Here is a 24,891-nt window from a genome sequence, read left to right as displayed (position 1 = left end):
CCGCCCCCCCACCGCCGACTTCCTCTGTCTAGTTTGCAGCTACAGTTCTCTCCCAATCACACACGCAGTTGTGTTACCATCTCACGGAGAAGCCTGTGCTGCCTTGACTTTTCTAGGAGAGATTTTCCTTCTGCTTTGCCTTCTGATGCTGTGGTTCATTAACTCTTTTTTTTTCCTCCTCGGGGATTAGCTTCTCTGGGAAATTGAGTAGTTGGTGGAGGCAATTATTTGTGGGTTTATTGATATGATAACCCCTATTGACAGCAGGGGGAACCACTGGCAGCACGGATAGGATTGTTCTGCCTTGGACTAAGCCCCAGAAGCAGGTGCTGTGGCTAAGGAGGCCCTGCCACTTCTTCCCAAGTGGGCATTTCACAGCCATTTTTTTGTTCAGCAGGAATCAGTGCCTGCCCAGGCTGAGAGGCAGCCACCCACCACCCAGGAACCCTGACAACCTGGCTGAACTCTATTCCTTCCCGCAGTCATCAGAATTTTCAGCAAATGCAACATAATCCCTCTTATACCAGAAGAAGGAAGAGTTGCTGGCAGGAGGGGAGAGGACTCCTTAAGCCCCTTCTTGGAGTTTCTCATTTTTTCCCTTTCTCTTGTTCGCTTTGGAAACTTTTCCTAAGTAGAAATCAGCTCTTACATCATTCCTCATTGCAGAGACCTTCATTAGAAACGTTTCTCAGCTGGCGTTGTCCTGGGAGACGTAAGGGGCTTGCCACCAGCAGATTGTGCGTCCCCTGCATGCCACCCCTGCAACATACTCAGATCCCCATGCCCCTCCTCCTTCCCGGCCACCTCCTTCTTTCCCTGCTGGAGCACCCAAGGCCTCATAAGTAAGCTCATTCCGGTGATGGGCTGTTTTGTGTATTTCATTGTATTGTCCAAACCAGGAAATTCCTGAAAATGAAATAAATCTCTAGTTGTGGGTACACAGAACAGCGGGCACAAACCTGAGCTGTCTCTGGAGGCTCCAGTTGTGGGTACACAGGAAAGCAGGCATAAACCTGAGCTGTTCCTGGTCACCAGATTCCCAAGTCCCACTGCCAGGGCTGTGAACAGCTCTTCAAGGTGAAGAGCAAAGGTGAAGACCATCCCCTCCCTTTCTCACAGTTGCACTACAGAAAATGTACACACCTGTGCTCTTGACTTGCAATTCAAAATGGATTTCCACATAAAAACAAGGACAGAGCAGTGGTTGGACTGGACAATCCCTTACATCAATTTAGAACATGGTCTGAGTTCAAGGATTTTCAACATGGTGTCATCCTCTGCTGTGAAGCAAGTGTTTGTTGTTTGTTTGTTTTGTGTTTAATAGATCCATAAGTGTGTCCCACTTATGATCCATAAGTGGATAACCCACTGCAGACCATTTCTGGGGCCATGTTCCCTCCAGTCAATGAGCTAAATATAAAAATCTCTAGAAAAAAAAATTTAGTTTAAAAATCTAGGTGAAAGGCTTTCTTGTATCTTAAGAGGCACTGGACATAAGGAACTTCTGAGATGCTATGAGCCTCCAGATCAGAGCCCAACTCAGGAAACAGCATCTGCAGAGACCTCCAGCTTGGGATGCCCAGCACCAAGACACCTCCCTCAAGATGAGAGTGCTAGGAATGCATTTCGAGGCCCCGAGCAGAGCTGGAGCATACCTCAGAAGATACTATCAAAATTGTAAGCACAGCGAGAAACTTGTTCTTGACCTCTCTTTATGTGAGACTAGGCAATCTTTAAAGGAAACATCCTTTCGAGGAAATTAGTTAATCTAACATGACTTCATTGCTAATTAGTATCCTTGGATGAAAAAAAAATCTTGAAACGAAAACTTATTAAGAAAAAGAGCTTCCCACACAGGTCTAGAACACTGTTAGTCTAATCTCCACAAAGCACAACTCTGTGGAATTGCCAGCTGTCCTGAATTTACAACAGTCAAATCAAAAAGGTATTGTAAGGCTTATTCTTAACTGCCCCTAGGATCTGGCCCTGCTCCTCTAGGCGGCCTTATTTCTCTACAGGCACAAGGTCTCCACCAGGCTCTTGCCAGTTTGGCCCTCACACAGAGCTTACTGTGTCCTCCAGTGTTTGGGGATTTTATTCTCCAGCATACAGCTATTACCCACTTTCAGGACCCAAGGCAAGTTCTGCTCCCCAGCCTCCTAGCAGCCCCTCCTCTGTCATCCTCTGGTGGTTATCTTCACCTCTCCCTGGGCTCCCCTTTTGCGTATATGGCCATTAAGCAACCCCAGCTATATAAAAACTCCTTGAGTTTAGAGGTAATTTTGTTAGCACCAAATAGTGACAATTGCATAAAAATCTAACTTCTTCCTCTTCTTCCCTCAACCCCACATCAGTAGTACCAGGCACGTTGCAGGGACTCAATACGTACCAGTTAATAGGTTAATCAATTCACTCTTTGAAAGCATCCTCCATCCAGTGTACCCACATGCATAACTACTTAGTATGGACAGGACAATGTCTTGTGAAAACTTATGCTAAATGACAATACCTGTGTATTATAATTGGTAATGATTATTCAGCAGCTGGGCCCTAGGTGAGAAGTGGGCTCCCTGAACTTAGATGAAAGGTTCAAGCTCCTGGTTAAGGGCAAAGAAGAATGAGGAAAAGAAGGAGAATGAATAAGTGGGGTGAACGGTAAAGAGAATGAAGGCTTGCCTACTGCACACATGGCTCAGAGATTCAGCCCTGAGATGTTGCTCTCATTCTTTCACTGATTCCCAAGCATTTGTGAAACACATACTTATTCTTTTCCAGGTGCTGCATGTCCATTGACAGTAAGGCAAAGCCTGTGCCCCCTGGAGCTCCAAGCATAGTCTACGTAATATGTGCAACCAGCAAAGCCTGATCCATCGTAAGAATGGCTACAGCAAAGATGCAAATGAAAAGCTGTGGGGAGAAGGAAATAATTAATTCTTCCAAGGAACCCAGGAAAACACTACAAAATTTGAAACTTTAGAACTGGATCTCAAGAGATGAGTAGGTATTTGCCAGATAGGAAACCAAGGGAGGCCCTTCCAGGTCAAGAGAATAGTGTGTGCAAGAAAAGGTAAGACTAGAAGCAAGATGAGGAGGTAAATTTGCCTAGCCAGTGGCCCAGGGAAGCTGAAGCTAAGTGTGGTTTGGATTAGGGATCATCAGACAGAATAAGAGAGAAAACACAGGGTCTCAAGGAGTCAGGGACAGGAACAAGAAGGCTGCAGGTGGCTAAGGCACCCTGGATGACAACCTGGAGACTGTGCAAAGCAGGCCTTCAGCCTCCTGTGGAACCTGACTGCAGGTGCGTTCATGACACCCGAGGTGTGCCCCATCCCTGAGCTCCTCCAGCGGTATAAAATACCTCCAGCTCACAAATATCCTTAGAAGTAGGGGTTCACAGAACAAACATTTCAGCAGTCCCTAATCTATACCAAACATGCATTATACCTCGGCTACCAAAGTGCTGGGATTACAGGCATGAGATACTGTGCTTGGCCTTTTCTTTACTTTGCATAATGTCTTCTCCACTGGTACTTGCTTTCCTTGCCTACTACAAGCATTGAGTCTCTCTTTTCTAAAATAAGAGAGGAAAGAAGGAGGAGCCATAGTCATCAACATCTGTGGGCCATGTTTCCTCAGTGGCGCTGTGGCTCTCCCTCTTGAAAGAGTAGCTGCAAATGATCTCTGCGACAAGCACTGAGTGGCCACTCAGCGTCTGGCTGTTCCTTCCTGGCAGGATTCCTAACTGATTCAGGATTCAGGTAGCCATCTGCTTCAAGGCAGACTGGTCCCTCCCAGGCCCTGGCACAAATCTTGTTTCTTTAAGCCAGCAATTTCCCAAACTTTTTGGTCTCAGGACTTCACACTCTTCAGAATACACTCGTCAAGAACCTTTTGTGCATATGGGTTGTATCTATTGATAGTTTCCATATTAGAATTCAAAACTGAGAATTTTTAAGAAATACTTGTAAATTCATTTTAAGGGAGCAATAATAAGCCCAGTACATCTTAACATAAATAGCACATTTTTAATGAAGAATAATTACATGTTCCAAAACAATTTGGTTAGACAAGTGGCATTGGTTTGCATTTTTGTAAATCTCTTAAATGCATGGCTTAATAGAAGACAGCTGTATCCCATCACTGCCTCGCCATTCAATCTGCTGCAATTCTTGTTTGGGTTGAAGAATATGAAGAAAATCTCATCTTTAATTATACAGGTATGCAATTAAAAAAGAGAGCGAAAGAGAAAGAGGAATATTGCCTTTTCAGATAATTGTGGCTATTCTTCTTTGATATTCCAAAACTTGACAAGTGGTAATTTAGCTTAGTTGCAATGTGGAATCTTAAGCCAAGTCAATGAACTTTTAGTATTATGTTTCACTACAATCCATTTATTTATCTTGTTCATTGTATGGATCATTTGCTCAAGCATGATTTTGTAACAGCATGCCTTGGTCATTTGGAAAATATTGGTTCACTGAATTATTCAGATCTTCCAAATGTTGACTTGTTTACTCTGAGACAAAATTTTTAAAACTACATTGGTTAACATTGCCACTAATTTCATCACAAAAGTCTTTAAATACTGAGAAACTGTCAAGCTGACACAGATACAGGTTTTTCCAAAATTCCAATTTTCACTTGAAAACTCCAATTTTATTATTGTCAACAAACACTGTTGCTTGTTTTCCTTGGACTGACTCACTTCATTCATTTTTTTGGGAAAATGTCTGCCAAATACCCACATCTGAATAATCATAGTTTCCCTCTCGTTCTTTCAAGAAAAAAATGGTGTTCTGTGAAAACAGTAAATACTTCAGTTTATAACTCATGTAAGCACACATGCATTTTGCCTCAAGACAACCAGACAACGATCGTACTTCAGAATGCAACAGAAGTGCCTTAGGCGTACCTACCAGTTTGTCACGTAGTATATTAGAAAGACATGAATTGATGGGCCAAGATTTAATGAAATTAGTAACTTTTATTGCTCCATCAAGGACATTTTAAGTGAAACTGGCATTTTTCTTTACTGTGAATAGGTGGCAGTGAATAATACGATGGCTACCAGCAGAATTAGATGCCACTCCCTTGATTCATGCGAAGGTGCTGGCAATTTTACCTGCTACTGTTTTCACAAGCTATTGGTTTATTCCTGAGTGTATAAGGCAACTTTGTCCTATGATTGATGTGTTGAGAGACTTCTTGGAGGGTCTCACTTATTCTTAAAAGTGGAAAGGCATTCCTTTTATGACTCTAGACATGACACCGTCTGGGACTTCCGGAACAGCAGGAGTGGTCTTGAAACCATGAGGAAAAGCCAAGACAATCACAGAGAGGTGAATCCTGCAGCTTGCGCATGACTTTGAGCCAGTAAATTAGTCAATGTGACCACACCCTGTGTCTGAAATCCTTGCTCTGTGAGATAAATAACTTCTTGATTGGGCCATTTTTAGCTTATTTCCTTTTCCTTGCGATGAAACAGCCTTCGACCTCACCAAGACTGCAGTCTACCTGGGTTGAATATCAGCAAATACCTTTTTATGTGGACCCAGTCTTTCCAGCTAAAATATAAACTCCTTGAGAGAAGAAATTGTTAAGCAGAATGGCTTAACATGAAAACAAAGGCAGTAGAATTCAGGATAAGAATGATCTACTTAACTTCAACAAATGTCCCTGTAATCTGGTGCCCTGGTTTTGCTCTGTGATCTTGCCAGCTTGGGTGAATGTTCTTCATTCTGCAAGACACATTCTATTCCTTAAGAGTCCCCATCACTTATGCTGTCTTTCACAAACCTTTTCCAGGTAAGTAGTTTCATAAAACATTACTCAGTGTCTGACCTGTCTTCCACATCCCCAACCTCCACACCAAAATATCAGGCAAGCATGCTTATAAAAAGCCTACACTAAAAATATAATAAGTTTAGTTATTACACATATAAATAATGAGTATTAAGGGTTAGATTGAATTAGCCACAAACATATTTTGGAGGACTTAGATCTGCACGCCCATTTACTTCACCCACAACCATGAGCATTTGATTTCCTTTCTTGAACAAATATGTGGGATTAAGGTCCTTTTGCTTGTATATTTAGGCCTCGAAGTTTTCCTGAATGTCCTTCACTATGTTCACTGAATCTTGGATATAGCCAAAAACTTCCTTTCGTCTCTATTTCTAATCAATTGCCTTAAATTTGAAATCTGCCATGTACTGATTGAGAGCAAAACCAGAGCACCAGATTACAGGAAGATTTGTTGAAGTTAAGTAGGTCATTCTTACCCATCTTATGCCATGTACATCATGTGACCAGTACATGGCAGATTTGGGCAATTAACTTGGCTGCTTTGTGGGTTAGTCTCTCCATTTTTTAATAAAAATATTAATATAGCCTACCTTAAACAGTAGCTATAAAAATAAATGAATTAATAAACATCATGCACTTCAGATTTTATTAGCTCAAGAAGAATTAGCTATTATTGCATTCTTACCATTATCAGCATCATCATTACTTTACCTAAACGTGCTGATTCTGCACCATTTTCTATAGGACGGTTATTTCCCCACCTCCCAAGGTCTGGCAAGCATCACAAAGTTATTCACAGTTGACACTATTTCCTGTTTTACCCTTGAGATACCTGAAAGAGTTACAGAAAAATAGTAAGATAGTATGCAGTTTTCAAGGAAGAAGAGGACTTTGGGGCCTTTTTCTGGTGATTTACCTCATGTCTACTTTCTTCTTCTATTTATTTTCTTTCCTCATGTCTACTTTCTTGTTCTATTTATTTTCTGTCCTTGACCCTATCATCTTCTTTTGGATTCTCCTACTTCTTCTGACTTCCCCAATCTTCAAGTGTTTCTCTACACCTGTCTCCATACTTGAGTTTCACTCTATTTGTATTGTAAGAGCATTTAAGGGAAGAACAAATTTATCCTTGTCATTCTTATTGACTCTGTGGTCAGACTTGGAATCTCAAGCAATTGATTTTTGTTTGTGTATCGTTTTAATATACTGTGGTTCAGTAATTTTCCAGAAGGGCAAAGGGCCTATGGCAGATGGTGGGTGTCCCCTGTGTGATCAAACACCGGATCAACTCTTATGCTTCAAAAATTAACAATTCCCACATGAGCACTTTGGGAAACAAAAAGAATACATCATCACTTCCCTTGGCAAGGGGCCCGGCTGATCCTCCACCTATAAAGACCCTGAGGACAGCCCAGTAGATAACGGTCTAAGAAGGATCAAAAGTTCCAGATTAATAAGCTGTCATATCCAAACTCTCACTGCCAGTGATGACACCCTTTCCATTGAAGGCCAGCAGCCTATCGAAGTCTTCTGTAGACACAGATACATGTGGGGGTCTTCCCATGTTTTACTTTTCTGGAACCTCTTAGTTTATCTCATATTCCTACCTCTGCTCTTTTGCTTTGGTTATTTATATACACTTGGTGGAGATTGTGGAGTGGGGGGGGGGCTTGTTTGTTTTTCTTTTTTTTTTACCTTTTTTATTGCCAAACTCACTTTTCAAACCCATCTTAAAAATCATTTTTCTTGTTGACACTTGTTTATCACTGTCCACTCCCACAACTGGTCTCATCTGGAATTCAGGCCAGTTAAAGACACCACAAAATTTGTGTATAGGGTGACTGTATCACCCATCACCCAAATCTGAATACATTTGAAAGTGAAAGGAGATGCTATTCATAATTAACTTAGGACCTCTGGGGCAAATTGAGACTACCTCAGACAACTAAGAAAAGATGGTTTCCCTACTATTTCCAGGGTGAACTGATCAAGCAATGCAAGGTTTCTGCAATTGAGCTTTCTAGTCCTGTGCTGGCTTTGAACTTGTATTTTAAGCAGTTCAGTAACATATACGTTGAAACCATCAGTGGAGGTCATGGTCATGACATTTAGATCTGCCTGCCCCATCTCTAGTCCATTCATTTATAATAAACTCTCTGCTGCCCCTATGTGGTGTATTCTTGGTTTGGCCAAGAATACCCACCCCACCTTCCCATTTCCTGTTCTTGAGAAGGATTAACAAAGCAAAATTAATGGCATCCATGGGGACAAGGAAAAGGAGAAAAGGGAGGTAAAAGCAATTAGTTTGAAGATATCAAGGTTTCTCCTGCTTGACAGGTACAGTGGCTCACTCCTGTAATCTCAGCACTTTGGAAGGCCAAGGTGGGAGATTCTCTTGAGTCCAGGGTTCAAGACAGCATGGGCAACATAGTGAGAACCTGTCTCTACAAAAAATAAACGGAACTGGCTGGGCATGGTGGCAAGTGCTTGTAGCCCCAGCTACTCAGGAAGCTGGGAAGTGGGAAGATCCCTTGAACCTGGAAGGTCCAGGCTGCAGGGAGCCATGAATGTACCACTGCACTCCAGCCTGGGCCACAGAGTGAGACCCTGTCTTCAGAAAAAAAAAGATCGCTCCCCTTGATAGATCTAAAAATAATTTTACTCCTTTACCCCATCCCTTTCTTCTCACGAGAGTCATTATTACCCGGCTATTTGTTCCTTTCCCCAAATCAGGATGAGATTGGGGATTGGAGGTTTGTGCCAGAAACAGACCAGTGTGGAACCACAGTGGACCACATGGTGTTGGCAAAGACCTGTTGGATCCCCTCCTTAAGGGGATCCAGCAGGTTTGTGAGCTTCTCTAGGAAGTGCTGCAAGTGGAGTTGGGGGAGGGGAGTGCATAGCCCAGGAACTGAAGGGGACAAATGGGACTGGCTAGGAAGAAGTAGAGCCAGAAGATGGAAAGGCAGGACTGAGTAGGATCAGAGCATAACTAGAATACCCTCGCCATCAGCAAAGCAGCTTTTCAGAGGCACAGCACGGGAGGGACAGGGAGGAAGGTCAGGTCAGGAGGGAGTAGCCACAAAGGACTCTCACTGAGGAAGATAAGTGAGTGTCACCAGAATCCTCCACCATTAGAAAGTCCTTTCATGATGGGTGGGGAGCATCCAGTTCACCTCCCACCCAGCCCTTCCTCTAATACTGCCCTTCCTGGTATTAGAGGGGCAGTATCCACAGAGGCAATAGGGCACACCTACCTTAAAACAGTGGATGAGAAAACACCAAAATCATATCCAGGTCTTCTAGCCCAGGGGTTTTCAATCCCTCTGGGCTGCAAACCCCTATGGGTTTGTGGCCTGTTAGGAGCTGGGCTGTACAGCAGGAGATGAGTGGCCTGCCAGCGAGCATAACTGCCTGACCTCTGCCTCCTATTGGATCAGCAGCTGCATTAGATTCTCATAGGAGCATGAATCCTATTGTGAACAATGCATGTGAGTGTTCTAGGTTGTGCACTCCTTCGTAGAATCAGACTAAATCTATGGAAAACTTGTCATCCACAAAACCAGTCCCTGGTTCCAGTAGGGTTGGGGATACCATCCTAGCCCACCAAATTCTGATCATTTAGAATCAGGACTTCAGTGTGCCTGCTCAATTAAAACATCTAGAAAACAAAGGGATAATTCCTGTTTCTATCTGCCTTGTTATCTGGCATTCAGTGCTTATGCAACCAGGGCTCAGAGAACAAGAGAAAAGAAGGCTCATCACGTCTGCTCTGGCTTTCATTCTCCTCCAGGAGTCCCCAGTCTCCCCTTCACCTGATCTGGCCCCATTAAGTGCTCAAACCCGATGCTGATGTTTTCCCTCAATACGTTGGTGTTTAGGCATCGTGGAAAATGACTTGCTTGTGCATAGCTGATAATACACCTGTCAAATTCTACATATGGCCAAGATCCTTCTGTTGGTTGCTCACATTCAAAGCGCCTTGTTTTTCTTCAAGTACTCTCCGAGATGTCTCTATGGATTAGTGTTTATATGCAGCAAGTACTGCAGTTAGTTAATAATGTCAAGATCGTTGAGCTTCCCTAATGAAAGAGATACACAACATCAACTGTCATTTTAAACAAACATGCAATCAGGATACCAGTGCTGAAAATATGATCTGTCTAATTTCATGGAGATGATGCAAGAACCAGGCAGCTTTCACAGTGCTTCCTCTGGCGAGCTCCATTTCACAGGATTTCAGGGGAGAAGCAGTGGATTTTCACAAGAGCCACAAAACTATAGGTTCTGTGAAAAAGAAAATGCTTCAGCAGCTGGAATCCAGAAGGATAAATAGGTGCACTGATTATATCTTCATTGTTCACCAGAGCCGCAGCACTCAGCAAGTTGTAATTACGTTGTGAAGAGCTCAGTTTTGATAGTCAAGTCCTTCCCCATGTGAATATAAACAGTATTTTTCTGTTATCAAAGGCTTACAGCCAATCTTGTAGCATACATATAGATACACATGTACATACGCACACACGTACATATATATACACACATATATATTCATGTATGTGTGCATGTGTGTATGTATATACACAGTATATGCAAATTTGTAGAATTAAGATCTTGCTGCTGGATGAGTTGGCTCTTACCTGTAATCCCAGCACTTTGGGATGTCAAGGCAGGCAGATCACATGAGGTCAGGAGTTCAAGACCAGCCTGACCAACATGATGAAATGCCATCTCTACTGAAAATACAAAAGTTAGCTGGGTGTGGTGGCGCATATCTGTAATTCCAGCTACCCAGGAGGCTGAAGCAGGAAAATCACTTGAACACAGGAGGTGATTGCACCACTGCACTCCAGCCTGGGCAACAGGGCAAGACTGTCAAAAAAAAAAAAAATATCTTGCCTGTTTTGTCCAAACATTGTGGAGTTGTGGACACATCAGAATGCCCCCCAGTCAAGTTTCAGCACAGATATGATTAGCTGCACTCAGACGATTCATTGGCCAAGGGTCATGTAGAAAGAATAAAAGAAATAGGGTAGAAAGAAAAAATGTGGATGAATCAGTTGGATGCTTGGATTATGCAAAATAATAGGGAAGCTAAAGACAACTCATTTTGGAGACACCGTCAACCCAGGTTTCCATACTATGAGCCACCTCTGATCTGCTTTCTGATAGACCATTCAGCAAATGACACATTTCGGTGGCCTTATTTTTCAATGATATGCCTGCACACACGAATCTCTGGCAGTTACTGAAGTGTTTCATTGACCATTGTCCTTTGATTTCAGCTTTCTCATAGTTCCTAAAATCTTGCTCTTTTGGAGATCAGCTAGGTAGCAGCTCTGGTTATTTTAGCTCCCTTGTTTGTGTGCAGTGCATGGAGCCTTGGTAGACATTACCAGTCTTGACTGGGGCAGCTACTGGTCTGACCTAGGAAATCTATCTTGGTATATTATTAAACCTTAAAAAATAATTTTAAAAATGAAGCTTAGTGAGGAGGGAGAAAGCAGCAAGAGAAATGTTCTCCTTTCCAAAAATGACATTCCCTTCATCTTCAGATATTGGTTCCTTGGGCGCCAAACTCCAGTCAATCAAATGTGGTATGCTGATCTTATATTTTTTCCATCCTTCTTCTCATTCCGAGACCTGCTCCCATTTTAGACATCATATTAATTCTAACACATAGTGAATTGGAGCCTCATACTTTTGAAAGCCTACCATCAGAGACAATGCCTTCAAGGTGAACTCGAAGAATGATAAGACATCACTGGTGCTCAGCAACCAAGGGTAGAAGGTTACCATGAAGCAGTGGCCAGAAGAGCTTGTAGAGAATGGGGGAAGAAGTAGAATAGAGAAGTGCTTAAGAATGGCGAATCTGTGTCAGACATATCTGGCTTCAAATCTCAGCTCTTTAATTATACTAAAGGTATAATATTGGATGAATGTTTAACCTGTATTAGTTTTCTATTGCTGCATAACACATTACCATAAACTTAGCAGCTTAAGGCACCACGTAGTTATTATCTTACAGTTTCTGTGGTTTAGGAATCTCAGCATGGCTTAGATGAGTCCTCTGCTGAGGGTCTCATGAGCCGTGATCAAGGTGTCAGCCTTACTGCATCCTTGTCTGGAGGTTTGACTGGGAAGGAATCTAATTCCAAGTTCATTTAGGTTGTTGGCAGTTTACTTCCTTGCAGGCATAGGACTAAAGACCTCTAATTCCCACTGGCTGTTGGCTAGAGGCTGCCTTCAGGTCCACCAGAAGTGCCCTACCACCTGGCTTTCTCCATAGGCAGTTCATGGCTGTTTTCTTCTTCACAGCCAGCAGAAGAGTCTCTGTCACTCTAGTCTGCCAAGACAAGTCTCATATAATGTAACGAAATCCCGGTCATAATATCCCATCACATTTGCCATATTTTATTGCCAGAAGCAAATTATAGGTTCTACCCACACTGAAGGGGATAAGGTTATACAGAGAGTAACACCAAGGGGTGGACATCATGGGGTCCTCTTAGGATTTTGCCTACCGCATTCCACCCTTTAGTTATCATTTGGACAGAAAATAATTTTAAAAGTCACTATTGAAAGGTAGAAAGAAGAAGTGTTTGAAAATGTAGACTCTTGAGTCAGATATCCAGAGTTCAAATCCCAGCTTTTCAGTTTTACTAAAAGTTTGACCTTGTACAAGTTTCTCATTCTATCTTCTTTTCATCTTTCTCCCCTATAAAATGGAAGTGATAAGAATAGTTACTTTATGGCTTATGGGAAGATTAAACAAAGTAGAGCTTATAAATTATCTAGAAGAGTGCCTGGCACTTAGTGAGTACAAAGAGTTGACTTAAGCAACATGTTCCTCTTTGCAGCAGACTTGGAAAGAGTATCTTTTGGGTGTAGCTTCTTTAGGCCAATATCATGTGGCAAATCAGAGGCAGAGCCAACGCTGCAACTCAAGAGCCAAGAGCCCGGGTGAGGATGTCACTGGTCGCAGCCTGTTGTGCTTGCTGAATCTGATTCTGCCATTCTAGCCATCCTTCCCCAGCTGACTCAGCCTTCCCTGGGTGTAGGGAGAGGCACATTTTCTTAAGAGTGGGCTGGTAATGGCCATGGTGGTAGAATGGGCAGAACAGTGTGGAAGCCTTGCTCTCCTCCCGGGACAAGTGGATGCTTAGACTTTGGAAGCAGGTTGGAGAGATGAGGCCTAAGGTCTATGACGCTCTGCAGAGAGAGGCAGGGTTGTGTGGGTGGAGAGAAAGGAAATGAAGGAGACAGGGCCACAGTAGATACCAGTGGAATGTACTGAGGTGACCTTGCTCTCTGCAGCAAGCTCAGCGCAGCAGAGGAGGTGATGACTTGCAGTTTTCCCATCAGTGCCGCATGAGTCACTCTCCATATGGCCAGTCTTGTCTATCTCCATATTTCCCATAGCAGTTTAAATGGATGCACTGCATGTATGTGCATGTGTGCATGTGTGCATACATATGAGTGTATAACTAAAGAGCTACAGGAGTAATGAATCAGTATTTGCTTTGAAGATCTAAGGCCTCTCTCCAAAATTAGACATATGGACATCAGTATGACAAGTCAGCACTTCTACAAAATACAGTGTGTCAGTTCAAGGATCTTCACAAGTTTTAAGGAAATGACTTAAAAGATCACGTTCTTTGGAGTAGAAATTAATCTCTTAGATTGATGGAGACCATGGGGAAAAGGGAAGGGTAAGAGAAAAGGGATTCAGGCATGATTCAAGTAGTAAGAAAATAGGGTTGATTTTACATTTGCAAAATAATTCACCATTAACCAAAATGCTTTCCACACAAGTCTTCAACCCTCACCAAGACATATAAAGAAAACAAAGCATATATTATCTTCATTTGCAACAGAAAACAGAGTCAGTCTGTAGGCGCTGAAGTAAGGAGCAAAAAGAAAACAAAAATACTAGAACACAGGTCTTCAGAACTCTCATTCAGTGTTCCTCTTCGTCAGAATGGCCTTCATCAGCAGGCTGATGCCTATGTGAAGGTTATTGCCTAAATATTAATTAGACAAGCCCTGTCCAGGCACTGCCAGCCTAGGAATACATTACAGTAATCTCTCTGAACCTATTTCCTTATCTATGAAATAAGGATGATAATAATAATATTCACCTGATTAAGTTGTGTGAGGATTAAATAGGTAAATAATCATAAGGCCATAAGAAATTGTGCAAAGTGTTAAATTAAGTGTTAGCTTATTATTTTGGCCTCTTCTCCCAGCCCCCCCACTTAAAAGTACCTCTTCAAGGAGGAATGAACACTACCTTGCTGAATGAATTAATGATTGAATGATGGGGTCCAAATGGAGACAGGAGAGGACCTAGAAACAAGGACAAACGCCCAAGGAAAGGAAAGACTCATTTCTTGGTTTCAATGACCGACTTTTCCACAATCACCTAATTGTAGTCCAAACCTCAGATTTAAGTGGCCCTTACAGCATAAACCGAAGCTTCCTAAACTCCCAGGGCATTTCTCTCTCCCTCTATTTCATTATCACCTGCTCAGTGACTATAAAGCACTGCTTCTCATGCAGGATACAAAACCATTTTAAAGGACTCGTGTGACACCATAGAGCAGTCAGCTCTTTACTCACTCTCAGTGGGATGCTGGTGACTATGCTTTGTGGTGGGGGAGCCCTTATTTGTAGTGTCTGCTGATATCTGTGGTGTAAACACTCCTACTCTCACTGAGTTCAAGCTACCATAAGTTTAACAACTAGCTGGCAAACTCCTGAATATTGGCTTTTACATGTGGCATTGTCCCTCTCCCTCGCTCCTTCCCATTTCAATAGGAGTATTGGGTCTTGACTGCTAGGTCCATTAAGCCTCACTGAGTATGGGCTGGTAAACACAGCTCCATCACTGCTGTGTGGCTCTTGCTCTGCACCTCGGGACCTCATTGTGCAGGGCAAGGAATAAGAACCCTTGGCTTTCTAGGAAAAGGTGACAAATAAGCAGGAGAACCTGGGAGTGGAGGCTTCTGAGTTTTATTCCAAACCATGGCATTAATAAATGGATTGAACTGAAAAAAAGCCAAGTTCACCTGTTCCTGGTGCCTTATTTTCTCCATTCATCAGACAGCGACAACAACGACCTCAGTCACAGGGGAGGCAGAGAGCTTCATTAGCTCATGGTTTTTAGAGGCTCAGATACAAAAGGCAGTGTAATAGGAGTGCAAAGCCTCATTATTAGGTAATAACTCTCATCTGGCTGATTCAAATTGCACATCTCTTCATGTCTACCCTTTTTCCAATTACGTTGCTTCATTTTTCTCTTCTGGATATTTTTTTAAAGTCACTTTGAAGTACCGTAATTACTATTTCAATAAAAGCCTCACAAAGATGATGAGTTTAAACTAAAAAAAAAAAAAAAAAAAAAAGGCAGAGAAATCATGCCTCCCCCCCCCCGCCAACCTCCAACCAAAAAAAAATTTTTTTAACTAAAATTTCATCCCCTGTTTTACAAGCAGTGAAATCAGTGCCTTATTTGGAGAGTGTTCATTCAAGGAGAGAATCTTTTTTATGTGGAAATGATCATTGTACACTTGCCAGATAGTTAATTACATTAGGTTGTTCTGCCCACGATTGCAAATCAGCTTCATACAGAAGGGTCTTGTGGCCAAGATAATAGCAAAAGATAATGCAATAAAACAACTGTGAAAAGAAAATGGTGCAAAGCATAAATGTTGAAAATTGCTGTTTATTTGTGTGTATATATATATATGTATTTTTAGGAGGGCGGCAACATGCTCTTTGCTGTTATCACAAGCATTAAAGTGTAATAGACCATCCGTGAGTTATTTACTGCTCAGAAACACCTGCTCAGTGAGATAAAGTAGCAGCTATCTTTCTAGTTTTAAAATTGACATTCAGCCAGTTATATTTCTGGTCTTTCTCATCACTTAGACGGTTGTTGACTTTTCTTAAATGTCAAAGGAGGTTTTCAACTTAATTTTATGCCTCATGCTAGTTTCTTCCTTGGGCTCTCCAGAGGCCCTTCTCTGTGGCCTCTAAGTCAGCCCCAAGAAAGGGTTGCTGAAAGGAAACCTTTCTTTTAAGAATAGAGAGTGCATTTACATCCATCTTTTTGAACGTATTGTGTAGAAAAATGAATTTATCATATCTCATTCATAATTGCTCTTCTTGGTCTTTCTACACTGTTTACTAAGATGAATAATGTATTAGGCAAGGGTAGTATATACACATATGTAGAGAATCACAGATATGACTATATTCAGAAACCAAGTCTATGTCAGGGCCTGCGTGGTTTCTCCTGACAGCTCTCTCCTTCCCTGCATGCCTTCTCCTTCTCCATTTGCTGAGCCATCTTCTCTGTTCTCCACAATCCAGATTCTGGAGCCCGAGTCTGATGAACTCAGCCCTTTCCACTCTTAGGCCAAGTTCTTACCACAACCACTTCACAGAACAACCAGCAGACTATCCAGGCAACTCATGGGGAGGGTGAGCATTCACATCTAGTTGATCAGTGGTCATTTCTGCACAAACACAACCTGTCGCAACTGCCACAGGTCAGGCCACAGGTCAGCACTGTCAGACTAAGGGAGATGATGGACGCTGTGTTCACACTGACATACTGACCTGTGCTGTGTAAAGTGTTGGACTTTAAGGCAGGAGGTGCTGACTGAAGTGAGCCCTATCAAGGTTCAGGAAGAAATTGAGCTAGGAATTCTGAACAACAGGGCTTGGCTGCTCGACTTAATTAAAACCCTGACTCTCCCACTTGATGTCTGAATGACCTTGGGCAAGTGATTCAACCTCTTTGTGCCTAATTGCCTCATGTGTAAAATGGAACTTATCATACTACCAACCTCACAAGGTGGTCTCAAGAATAAATGAGCTGACACACAAAATGCTGAGCCCAGAGTCTGTCCGTGTAAGTGCTTCACGTCTGCTTTGTTGTTTGTTTCATAGTTATCTGTGGGTATGTATCTGTGTTTGCCTAAGGTATATAGAATTGAAATTAATAATAATCCTTGGTCCATGACATGCTTCCATCAATTGTCTGTGCAGTGGTCTCTTTTATGCACATATTTGTGCATAAAACATCCAATACCCATCAACCTACATGTTCCTCCCCATCCCCTCATCCTTCCTTTCCCAAGACATAATTGCTATTCTAAATGATATGCTCATCATTTTCTATTTCTTCAACTTATTCTTATAAAAATACACACCTAACAATGTATTATTTAGTTTCAGTTGTTTTTAAGCTTTATAAAGCGGTACAATATGACATTAGTCCTCCAGGACTTGCTTTTTTTCTTCCAAGTTTGTTGCCATGAAGGTCTGTGGTCTTTCATGATCACACCTGTATGATATTCCATTGTTGACTATAACACGATTATCAATAGGCTTAGTAAACGTTAGCTACCTTACAGCTATTACTCAGTACCGGCAGCTCCTTTTTGCTCTTTCCCAAGCTAATGCTCATCCTCACCACAAATTCTGCCACAAATTCTGCCGTGTTATTTAACAGGCATCTCCTTCAGTCTTGAGCTGCCCTTTGGGCCAGGAGTGAACCAACGTGGAGGGCATATGCCTGCTTCCCCCTTCCCTTTCTCAGGACTCTGCATCCTTAAAATACTCCCCTGCTATTTGCTCAACTGGATTCCATCTCAGAGAAGAGACCCAGACAAGTCACTGATAGGAAGAGTAAATTGGTTGTCACCTTTTAATTTTTTCAGTGAGAATGGGAAGAGCTTTTATTGACAAGGCTGTTATGCAAATGTGATTCTATCACAGTGCATTATTGGCATTCTTATTATCTGGAACTACTGTAATCTTGCCCTCAGCTTCCTCCCCAACCTATATTCTTTTATCCTTTCACTGATTGTTCTAGTAGAAAAACTGCAGAGTACAATACTCTGCAGATTCATGGGTAGGTAAGAAACAACTGGAAGATGCCTCCCAAGTGTTGTCTCGAGAAGGATATGGTAGTAAAGCAGGACTTTCAGCTCCCGGCGAGTTTTATTCCTGGTGACCAATGACGGCCCGGTAGAAAAATTATAAAGTGACCCTTATTAGTTTGGCCCAGCTTCCTCCCAGGCAATTACTGTAGCAAAGCTCAGATGCTGAATTCTGATTGATTCCGGAAGATTAAGCAAGAAAATGAAGCTGCCATAATATTGTCGCCAGATCGGCAACCTGGCTTTGAATCCATGTACTGATCCCAAAGAAAAAGGCATGCTGCCAACATTTCATGGAGGTTATCTAAGTTACGTCATATTTTTAAATGCCGATTTTGACCTTTTTCCCATGTCAGAAGTATATATCCACACTTCTGATTAAAGACTAGGTGCAACGGATTGTAGTTTCATATTTTTCGTCCCTCTGTATTGATCACATTTTTCTCCCATCTTTGAGAGGAAGAGGTAAGGCAGCCCAAGAGAAGACAGGAGTGGTAGAATTGAGCCTCTATGGTAGGATTTCCCTGTAAACTGCAATGCAACCTGTGTCTAGTAGAGGGGCCACATTTGGACAAGTTTTCTTCATTTATTCTAGAACATTGTCAATGCTTATACATTTGAATGTTTGCCAGCTCTGTCTCTGTCCTCAAGGAGCCCACATGAGGGACAGGTAGAGAGACTCAGAGATACAGCCTTCTTGATGGGCGCTGTGGTGGGATTTGAATAAATGGTGGTGTCTCTCATGGAGGAAAAGGTTTTTCTATAGCTGGTGAGAATCAAAGCACACAGCCGTGTGGTTTGGCTATTCCACTGTCTTCACTTGACATGACTTTATTATTCCAAGAAACTCTTGCCCAGAAAGAAAAAGATTTGCATCTTTATATGAACATTCTAAACAGAACATTCTTAAAAATCCATTTAAAATTGCTCAACTTTTTAATACATAGCATCAAGTGATGGTTTATGCTCCAAATTACTCCCGAACTTCCTGCCAAAACCCTCCCCTCTGTGTCCACCACTCATAATATTTACCTAATCCTAATCGAGCTTCTGCATTGAAAGGCCCACCTCAAACAAGACTTCACAGCCTCAGAACAAGCCCGGCTTTGTGCCCCTTCCTCCAAGACACTACAAGAACTCCATCAGTGTCATGTTCTTCCTCCCATGGCATGCAAGAAACTCAGTTTTGACTTACCAGCATTTTATTTGAGTGGCTGTGTTTGATAGTGAGAAGAAAGAATGACAGGGTAGATGACAAGTGGTATTTGGAAAATAAATGGGACTTGCCTAGTGATGGGAGAAGGGAAGAACACTCCAAGAGGGAAGAATGGATGACTAAAGGCAAGAAGACATAAAGGTTACAAGTCCCACTGTACTCTGGGGCTTTAACTGAATTGTATCTAAAAGAATGGTTTCACCTTCTCTCTGGGCAGAAGTACAGGGTCTTAGAAAGCCTCTCTCCCATAATTAAGGAGCTTTGGCTCATGGTGGGACCCTGTGAGTCACTTCAGGGACAATGAGAAACTCCGCTGCTGGTTGCCCAGAGGCCAACTGTCTCCCCTCCCAGCTGATGTTCTCCCAGCACCTAGGTTCTCTCTCTTCCACACCACCTGCCCAGCTTTCTTCAGTTCCCACTTCACTCCATTCCAGGAGATCAACTGGTTTCATGTGAATGAACCCAAGTCCACTCCATGTGTACCTAATTTAGCCCAGCCCTCTGCCATCATTGTCATAGTCATGTCCCCAGAATCTGCTGGGAAAAGCTGCTCAGTACAACACACTTAAATATACCATGCTTTGCTCTATAGACCCAAAGATTTCTTATTTTTCCCTAGGCACCCTCCTTCCTAGGGACTGCAGTAAAGCTCCAATCAGACTCTTCAAGACAGGATGTTTTTCCCAGAAGCCTCAGAGCCTTCTGTAAGGGGTTCAGAGATGTGGCAGACTAGGTTCGGGTTAGTGGACCTCTGAAACCATACTGGCCCAGTCTGTATCTTTCTACAAAGAAAGCAATCTGGGGAACAAGCCCAGGCTTCAGCCTTGGTACCTAGAAAGAAGCTATTACCCAAGTGTGCCTATTTCTCATAGGCCATTTTTCCCCATAACAGTTTCATTTTAGCTTCCCAAGTTGCTCTGCACTTTCCCTAGGGAGGAAATGGCACTACACATATGGAAAGATTTTGCTCTCCTAAAATCTCAAGGAGCCCAGTATCTATGGGTGCAATGATTCAGAAATTTGTTCGCAGACAGACCTGTGTCCAGTTCTGGTCGTAACCCTGACTGTGACTTTGGATGGGGTTCTTAAACTTTCTTAAGTTCACTACATGGTGAAAGATGATTATCCTGATGGATGTCACTGGGTTGTGGGGTTGCCAGAGGAGAAAAAGCACCTAGCACGTTTCAAGAACTCAGCAAAATGTCCCTTTTCCCCTCTTATCTCCAGCGCTTAGCCACAAGGCCTGATTCCCATTCAACCCAGTGTTAATAAGAGACTTGACCTTTTAAAGCAAGAAATTCATGATTTAACACTCCCAGCAGCTGTCTATGATGGAAACCATGGACTTTTTATAACCTCCCCCTTTGCATTCACATGGGTAATTGAATACTACCACTGAAAGTTTAAAAGTTGTCTTCAGACGTCTCAGAGGGTAGAGATGGTGGCAAAAATGGGTGTTGGGAAGGGCAGAGTGGCTGAAACAGTGCCTTCAAGCATACAAAGTGTAAAACCTCCAGCATAAGCCAACCTGTCACTCTTGGTGTGGCCTGTGAAATTGTTATGGCCTGGAGCATGTAGGTCACCTCTCCTTGGCAGAAATCCCGAAGGCTTTAGCATTCATGACTGTCTGGCATTTCCCAGGGTTCTCACGTGAGCTACAAAGATGTCCCTTAGCTTGCTGCCAAATGAAAGATATATTACTCCCCTGTCTTTCTTACCTGTCATCCTCTCACACGCTCAGATAATTTAGTCTGGGACGCACAGTTCTCCAAACCAGCCACACTGAAAAAAATCTCACATGCTCCCACGTCTCTGCAACCTTCAGAAACTAGGTGTGATTTCAAAGCCAACTGTTCAAAGAGAACAGGAAGCTGGGTCTGGGAGAAGAGGTGGAGTTGTTTGCTTTGCAAACTTTTTTGTTAATTTTAGTTTCTGTCCGCAGGCCTTTGGTTACAACTAGAGAGAGCTTCCTCCAGCCTGAGAAGGTGAACATAACATTTCTCAATAAACCTTGAACCATTGGCCAAACCTCAGATTTTGATGCTTTTCCCTAAGGTTATGGCTACCAACGCTGAGTCTTAAAAGTAATAACAAGAATAGAAAACCACAGGATTGAAGAAGAATGCTGGGAGGACCCAGGAGGCTTCACATAGGCTGAAAGCACCCTCTGCTGGGAATAAGCAAGACAGCACCACCTGTCTTGCTTTTTCTATTCAGCTACTGACCCAATAGTTTGCCCCGGACATTCTATGTTCACACAACAAATACATTCACCTCTCAAGCCACCTTTCCCTCTCGTCTGGGACTTAAGCCAGAATTCTTCATGCTTCTCAGCTATATTTTCATTTTATAGCCCACAAAAATGCCAAAATAGACAAGTGTTTAAAAATAATGTATTTCAAAACTGTGATTTGGAAACATACACATGTTTTTGGTATTGAGCTGACCTAAGTTTTGACTATAATTCCTTGGACATTCTTTACATTACAGGATAAGAAGAAACTTTCCAAGAAGAATACTATAATTGGTGATTAAATCTAGTCTATTCAGGAGTATTCCTACAGACCTGTCAATTCCATTTTTGCCTAGGAAACTCTGACTTACTCTTTCTATAGGTCATCTTATAGGTAGTGAGGGAAAGGCAATGTCAGGTATGCAAGAAGAAGCCTCCTCCAAAGACTGTACTGGAATTTACCATTAATACTTAAAGTGACAGGCCCATATAAGCTATTTCTATAAAAACAAAGCTACCTTTCATATCTATAGATAGATACTGCTCAAATGATAGAAGTACTGTACTAGAAGCAGAGAGATCACTAGAAAATGTTAAATTGTCCCAATAAACGAGGATTTGCATTAGAGTCACAAGACTTGTGACTTCTATCATTTTACACATCTGTGAGTGATTCATGCTTTCAAGAAATATTTGAGCATCTACTGCTTGCTAGACACCAAAATAGACCCTGGGACACAACTGTGAACAAGAGAAAGAAAATCTGCCTTCTAAAAACGTGCAGGCTAGTGAAGAGGACGATATACTCAAATACTACAGCTCACTGGCACCAGTATTATGACAGGACAAACCCAGGGTATCCAGAAGTGCCTGGCAAGGGGCTGTCGCCCAGAGAATCAAAGAAAATGAGTGCAAAAGCATATAAAGAACTATATGGCTGAGTTATTTTTCCAATATTTTGCTTTTTATTATAGTAAAATGTACATGACATAAAAACTTACCATTTTAACCATCTTAAATGGACATTTCAGTGGCACTAAGTATATTCACAGATGGTTGTACAACCATCATCACTGTTCATTTCCAGAACACTTTCATCAACCCAGATAGAAACTCTATACCCATTAAAAAAACAGAATCATTTCCTCAGCCCTGATAACCTCTATACTTTTTTTGCATCTGATTTTGTCTACTCAAGGTACCTCCTATAAGTGAAATAATACGATGTTTGTCCTTTCATGTCTGGTTTACTTAGTATAATGCCCTTGAGCTTTATCCATGTTGTTCTGTGTGAAAGAATTTCATTTTTAAAAAAGAATGAATAATATTTGGCTGGGTGCAGTTGTCATGCCTGTTATCCCGGCACTTTGGGAGGCTAAGGCAGGGGGAATCACCTGAGGTCGGGAGTTCAAGACAAGCCGGCCAACATGGTGAAATCCCATCTCTAATAAAAATACAGAAATTAGCCAGGTGTGCTGGCACACACCTGTAGTTCCAGCTACCCAGGAGGCTGGGGCAGGAGGATCACTTGAACCCAGGAGGTGAAGGTTGCAGTGAGCTAAGATAGTGTCACTGCAGTCCAGCCTGGGCAATAGAGTGGGATTCTGTCTCAAAAAAAGAAAAAATGAAAAATATCTATTGTATGCATATGCCACATATACTACATTTTGCTAATCCATTCATCCATTGATGAAGAACTGGATAGTTTCCGTCTTTGACTATTGTAAATAATGCTGCTACACACATTGGTGTACAAGTATCTGTTAGAGTACCTACTGACATTTTTTTTTTTAGTATATACCTAGAAGTGGAATTGCTGGATCACATGGTAATTTTATGTTTACAGTTTTGAGGAACCACCATACGGTTTCCCACAGCAGCTGCACCATTTTACATTCCCACCAGCAATGAACAAGTGTTCTAATTTCTCCACCTCCTCACTAACACTTGTCATTCTGGGGGTTGTTTTAAATACATATAATAACCATCCTAATGGGTGTGAAGTGGTATCTAAATATAATTTTGATTTTCACTTCCTTAATGACTAGTGATGTTGAGCATCTTTTCATGTGCTTATTGAAAATTTGTATATCTTCTTTGGAAAAATGTCTATTCAATATACTGGGCCATTTCTGAATTGGGTTGATTTGTTTTGTTATTATGGTTGAGTTATATGAATTCATTATATGTTCTGCCTATTAGTCCCTTAACAGATGTATTATTTGCAAATATTTCCTCCCACTCCGTGTGTTGCTTTTTCACTCTCTTAATAGTGTCCTTTGATGCACAAATATTTTTAATTTTAATTGAATCAAAATTAGTTATTTTTCTCTTTTGTTACCCATGCTGTTGGTGTCACATCCAAGAAATTCTCACCAAATCGCATATCATGGACGTGTCATGACGGCTTTACCTGCTTTCCTCTAGGAGTTCTATAGTTCTGCTCTTACATTTAAATCTTTGACCTACTTTGAGTTAATTTTTGTATGTAGTGTATACATTGTATATATTTTATGTGTTTTATTTGCATTTAACCAGGGGTTCTATATAACACCTTAGAGTTACAATTATCTATTTTTAATTAATACCAACTTAACTACAATTATGTATGAAAACTCTACTTCTGTAAAGCTCTGCTCCCCTCTTTATAATATCGATGTCACAAATCACATCTTTATTTATTATTTATTATTTTTTTGAGATGGAGTCTCACTCTGTGACTCAGGCTGGAGTGCAGTGGCGAGATCACAGCTCACTCCAGCCTCCGCTTCCCTGATTCAAGCAAAGCTTCTGCCTCAGCCTCCAAAGTAGCTGGGATTATAGGAGTATGCCACCAGGCCTGGCTAATTTCTATATTTTTAGTAGAGAGAGTTTCACCATGTTGGCCAGGGTGGTTTTAAACCCCGACCTAAAATGATCCACCCATCTCAGCCTCCCAAACAAATTACATTTTTAAAAATTATGTGCCCCAAAGCATAAATATATGATTATTTTGTACATTTTTCTTTTAAATTCTATAAAAAATAAATTTTAAAAATGGACTAACAAAATTATTATAATACTGATTTTTACATTTGCCCATGTATTTACCTTTACACATTTTACTTTTTACAAACTGTTTTAGCTATTATAGTTCCTTTAGTTTTCCATATAAATTTTCCTATTGTCATACCTTAAAAAACCTTGCTGGAATTTTGATAAGATTTCATTAAGCTTGTATATCAACTTAAAGACAATTAAAATTTTTACTACGTTGAATCTTCTAATTCTTGAACACAGTAGAGCTCTCCATTAGTTTAGATATTCTTTAACTTTTTTCATTAGTGTTCTGTAGTTTTCTATAAATTTTGATTATATCCTGTTGGTTAATGGTGGGGTTGAGTTCTTCTATATCTCTGCTAATTTGCTTATTGTTTTGTGAGTTCTTGATAGAGGAGCTGTTGACACAGTTCCAACTATAATTGTGGATTTGCCTAAATCTGGTTTTGATCGTATCAGTTCTTGCTTCACATATTTTGCAGCTCTGTTGTCTGGGGCATATACATTTAAAAGTATATTTTTTAAATAACGTACTTTTATTTTTTTTTAATTTTTTATTGCATTTTAGGTTTTGGGGTACATGTGCAGAACATGCAAGACAGTTGCATAGGTACACACATGGCAGTGTGTTGTGCTTCCTTTCT

This window comes from Callithrix jacchus, chromosome 10, assembly GCF_049354715.1.
Source record: "Callithrix jacchus isolate 240 chromosome 10, calJac240_pri, whole genome shotgun sequence".
Taxonomy (NCBI): domain Eukaryota; kingdom Metazoa; phylum Chordata; class Mammalia; order Primates; family Cebidae; genus Callithrix; species Callithrix jacchus.
Note: the sequence above shows the minus strand (reverse complement) of the source record.